The following is a 5,317-nucleotide window of genomic DNA, read 5'->3' as shown; positions in this document are numbered from 1 at the left end:
GTTAGTGAGCACAGTGATACAAACACACTCAATATCTGAACAAAAACCCCAGTGCACTGTTAGCACACCTCTGTCCCACCATCTCACGTACTGTAGGGGGACCTCAAGTACCACAAATACTCAGTCACTTTGATTCACCAAGCAAATTTTGATACAGCAGCCAACAGGATCAGAAAACGTCACACGCTGCAGAGACACTCCCACCTGCAACTCTTCATCTCTCTGTAACTACACTAACAGATTTATGTGAGTCTCCAGATACCAGAACATGGACATTATCAAACATGGTCTCTTCAGCTTTTTATTATTTCTGCTCTGGATGAAAGGTGACTTACATTAAGGATTACTTGCTTTTCATTATTAAACTATAATTTTTGACATGGCAGCAGAGGGTGACAATGGTTTTAAAGTGTTTTAAAGTAAATGCATTTTCACTATTAACCTAACTGTTTTACACACAGGTCTTATTGATGGGAGTGATGTCACCCAGACTGACATACTGTGGAAACACCAGGGTGAAAATGCAACAATAAGCTGCAGCCACACCAAAGGTGGCGGCTATTTCCAGATGTACTGGTACAGACAGCTGCCAAAAGAAGCAATGAAACAAGTAGTGTTCACGATTGCAAACAACAAACCTGATTTTGAACCAGACTTCAGCAAAGAGAAATTCTCAGCCACCAAGCCTGACGCTCACAGTGGGACATTCACTGTGAAGAATCTGGTGCCAGAAGATAAAGGCTTGTACTTCTGTGCCGTTAGTGAGCACAGTGATACAGACACATGTGGAAGCTGAACAAAAACCCAGCGCGCTGTTGGCAAAACATTTTATCTGCTCTACTGTAGGGGGACCTCAAGTACAACCACAGAACATCACATACTACAGCGACACTCCCACCTCTAACTCTTCATATCTCCGTTGTAACGTCACACCTCCCATCACTCAGACTGACACTCACTGTCACTCTGGATCATTTTGCTCAGAACACAATAATGATCACAGCTGGTTTGATAAACTCTCTGCAGCTCTGCTCTGTATTATAGGTAATGTACGTTATGACGCTGAGCACTGAGAAGAGTTAGTGCAGCTTTAAATGCATACAAATATACATGTGAACAGAAGATACTGTTTCTTGGATGGACTACAGAGGGAGCTCTAGACTAACACTGATATGATATCTGACCATTAAATTGCACATATAGCCTTTTGTTAGTAATCAGTATCATTTGTGGTAATAGTGGCTGTGCAAAACAAGGTTTCAACAAATGTCACAATGTGAAATAATGGGCAATAAATGTGACACCATATGTACTCTGTAATCTAACCCAACATGTTTAACAGACATTTGTAATGTTCCTGTTTGAATTATTGTCCTGTTGGTTTCAAATTGTGTTCAATTATTATTTCATTGGGTTTTAATTCCATTAAAATGTCCAACCCATTCTTTGCAAAATTTTGCCATAGTTAGTTCTTGACAATAGAAGCAACAAAATAATTTTAACTCAAGGTCCACTTACTGGAACCTCATTACACTTACACAACCAAAGAGCATAAGATTTGGTTTAAAATTACAAATCCAAGTATGCTAGTTTAACTGAGGTCATTTAATCCACAAGCTCTAGGCAGCAAGTCTATGTTACACATGTTTTCTCAAACTGACAGAGGTCAGTGATAAAGCTATATGCAGGGGTAAAACAGGGCAATATTGTGAATTACAACCAACTAAAAAAACACAAAAATGGTTAGTCACTGTTGGGAAGTGAGTACCTACAGAAATGTACAACAAATGCAGTATTTATGTTTTGTTAATGAGGTCAGAAAGGACTAACTGGACCTTTCATAAAACAATTACTGCATTATGAGGAACAGACTGTCGTTCACGTTAAGGGTTGATGTTCATTTTTTTGCCTTGTCAGGATAAAAGTAACATCCCCACTAAAACAAATGCACTGCTTTCTCCATTACAGCTAAACTGCAAAATTCAGACTCAGAGCTGTACTCTTCAACACACATACTGTATGTTCTGCTGTTTTGTTGAGCCTGGGTTCACTACAGGTCTTTCTTTCTTATTTTGTTTCCTCTCATTTGGAGGCAGTACAGTATGTCTGTGGTGTGTAGTGGCAGTTTTCAATTAAAGCCTGCACCAAACTGCAATTACGACATGTTGTTTGTATATATCTGCAGTATTTCTCACACCTGCAGGGGGGAAAAAACCTCATACAATGAAAATAAAGGATTTCCACGTCCATAGATTGTAAAATCAACACAGTGCTATACCCTGCTGACAAAGTGAAAGCTGTGATGTAGATTACGGACACCTCCCCTGTTTGTTATAATGCAACAGTGATGTGCTTTCGTCTACAGGTGCTGAGCTGAAAGCACCAGAAAGAAAAGCAGATAGAACAAACTCACATTTAAAATTCTTTACCATGATGTTTAAGGTCTTTATATTGTGTTTCCTTCATCTGCCAGGGAATAAGGGTGAGTATTTCAGACAGAGTAAGATCCTACACAGCTAATCATTTCAGTATTTAAAATAACATCTTTTTCTACAGGTGCCTCAAATACCTACACTGTCAGTCAAAAACCTCCTTTCATCATAAAAGGAACTGGTGAAGCTGTTACCAGTGAGATCAAATGTTCACACAGCATAACAAATTTTGATCGCATTCTCTGGTACAAACAAGAAGAAAACAAAGCGCTAAAGTTCCTGGGATATCTGAATCTGGGCTTCCCAAACCTCGAGGACGACGTGAAAGGAAAAATCAGCTTTGATGGAGACGGCCGTAAAGAGTCAAGCCTCACTGTTTCGAATGTTTCATTAAATGACAGGGGTGTGTATTTCTGTGCTGCCAGTCAGCACAGTGCTGCAGATTCCCCTCAAGTCAATACAAAAACTGCAGACAGACAGACAAGATGTTCAGGCTCTTGAACACCTGCAGCCAGCCTCCATCTAAACTGAGCCTTTGAAGTTATTATCAACTGTTGTACAAAATATGCTCGTCACATTCTTTAGATGTGCAGAACATATTGTTTCTGATATTGTCTCATCAACTACAGGATTGATGGAGTCTTGAACTACAGACCAATGATAAAATGCAGACATCCAATCTATTCTGCTTCCTACAGTGTTCCTTCATAAATAAATAAAAAGCAAACTTCATAAATCAGACTTGATCATAATTTATAACTTTACTCACATTCTTGCACTGCCATGCCAGTACAGAAATACCTTCCATATTTTGTTTTAAAGGGGCTATATGTAGTTTATCAATGAAATCACTAATAAATCAAATTTTTACTGCATTATTGTCAATAGGCTCAAATGGATCGGGATGCGTGTCCTGCAGACCACACGCCTGTTTTCTATGTTGCTTGGAACAGCCACTATTTTGCTTTTAATGCAAAGGCAATGGATCGGGATGCGGGTCCTGCAGACCAAAGCGACAAAACACCCCAGCTAATGAAATGCAGTCTTCTAACAAAACAACAAGCTCACGGCACAAAGCAAGACTCCAACATAAACTCTAAGTAAGGATAAAAATAGCAATAAAGGTTTATGTGATGAAGACTGTCAGGCCAACGAGATTCAGATAATGTCAGTGAAAACAGTCAACATCAGAAAATCTGGAAAAACATGGATAGTTACGCTAGCTATGTGGCCAACGCTGAGCAGTTGCTAACCTCATCTAGTGCATTGCAATATATAATATGTACCATTATTGCTTTCCACATAACTTCACCAGGTAAAGGCAAGGTAAGCAAGTTGTTTCTAAAACACTTTTTGTCTTTATACACCAACACATATTAAATAGAGAGTATAAAAACCAGGTGTCTGTAGTCCTCTCAGGGCTGCAATAAACACAGACACTTGTTCCATTCACGTCAGTGTACATAACACAGATGAGCCAATGGCTGAAGCAGAGCTGTAGTTAGTGTTATAATAATATAATATAAATAATAAATAAATAAAAAGTAATAACAATAGTGGATTATATTTATATAGCACTTTTGACTGCCAAAGGGCTTAAGAGGGGAAACACCAGAGAAACTTTGACAGAAGTACACTGGGAAATAATGTACTAATATTAAAATATATATATACACACACACACCTGTTCATATGCCGTTGTTGGAGTGTGAAGCTCGACTCAGGTCCTAGAAAATGTGCTGCTTAACTTGCACCTCGTCCTCTCCGTCCTGCCTGTTCTTCCTCGGACCTCCCACCTCTGCGCCTCGACCCCGGTCCTCTCCTGGTCTGTGCTTGGCTCTGGAGTGCAGTCCTCAGAGACAATAATGCTGTCACCGTGGAAGCTCTGACATGCAAAACAACGTCCATGTTGGGAGTCAAACACGAAATCACGTTCGTGTAACGGGAAAATGTGGATCAGCCTGTTTTTAGCTTTGCCCAATGTTACCGAAGCTGTTAGCACAGCTAAGTTACCTGTTGCTAACAGTTAACTAGCCAGCGCGTTACTGATCAAAACTCGGTCTTTTTAAACCTATCCAATATTAACATGCTAGATAGACAGTGAGTACTAACACCACGGTTAGTTGTTTCATTTCATAATGATAAGGTTACACGTTTTCTTACACCTGATGTGAGCGGCTGCACTGCGCTCCTCTTCGCTGGTCCTCCAGCTGCAACGGCAACGTGCGTTCACGTATTTTGGGGGCGTGGCTTTAGAAGGAGCCCAGAAGGGAGTTTCTCTGTTGGATCCTTTCAAAATCCAGCCGTTAGTATTTTTAAAAAAAACATGGAACACTCCTGACGTCACTCCTGCTTCTTTCTTTTGTTACGTCACTCTTTACTGAGACCAAACGCGTCAGAATCGATCAGATATCTCACACTTTCTGCAGAGAATTGTAAAACTTTGCAACTAAATATCAGGAGAAATACCATTTTATCTAGTTAATCCCACTATCTACTGACATGCCAGTATTAGCTCTAGGTCTTGTTGTGCTTCCTTGGGTCGCCAGAACTGCTGGACATCTCATCAGCTCTGTACTGAGCCATAATCAACCCAGTACACCCAGGATTAACCCAGCAGAACCTGTGATCCATGAATCACCTCCTGTACCAGCACCAGACGAGAAAAACATCATCTATGGATCCGTCGTCCAGACAGACTTTGAGGACCAAACCTGCTGTAAACCCAGGTTGCTGGATCCAAGAAATGGCCGCCACTCCATAAACTTGGACTGGTTAGTTGATGAAACAGAGCAAATTCAACAAGAGCAGGATGACCCCTCTGCACGCACTTACCGTGCAGTACCACCACAAGTCCAGACAGACTTTGAGGACCAAACCTGCAG

At 40.6% G+C, this 5,317-nt stretch overlaps 1 long non-coding RNA gene across 5 annotated transcripts; it reads right to left on the bottom strand.

Moving 5' to 3' along the window:
• Positions 1-33: 33 nt before the first annotated feature.
• Positions 34-5,305, bottom strand: LOC123964288. Of its 5 annotated transcripts, XR_006823397.1 has the most exons (4): positions 4,596-5,257; positions 4,117-4,317; positions 2,414-2,466; positions 34-2,139 (listed from the first exon to the last, which is right to left on the bottom strand). It is a non-coding gene; the product is annotated as an uncharacterized LOC123964288 (long non-coding RNA). The 5 variants fall into 5 exon arrangements; XR_006823395.1 differs by lacking the exon at positions 2,414-2,466 and having other exon boundaries at positions 4,596-5,254; XR_006823396.1 differs by lacking the exon at positions 34-2,139 and having other exon boundaries at positions 2,146-2,466; positions 4,596-5,254.
• Positions 5,306-5,317: the final 12 nt, after the last annotated feature.

Source organism: Micropterus dolomieu, unplaced genomic scaffold, assembly GCF_021292245.1.
Source record: "Micropterus dolomieu isolate WLL.071019.BEF.003 ecotype Adirondacks unplaced genomic scaffold, ASM2129224v1 contig_1530, whole genome shotgun sequence".
Taxonomy (NCBI): domain Eukaryota; kingdom Metazoa; phylum Chordata; class Actinopteri; order Centrarchiformes; family Centrarchidae; genus Micropterus; species Micropterus dolomieu.
Note: the sequence above shows the minus strand (reverse complement) of the source record. Positions and strands in the feature narration are given on the sequence as shown.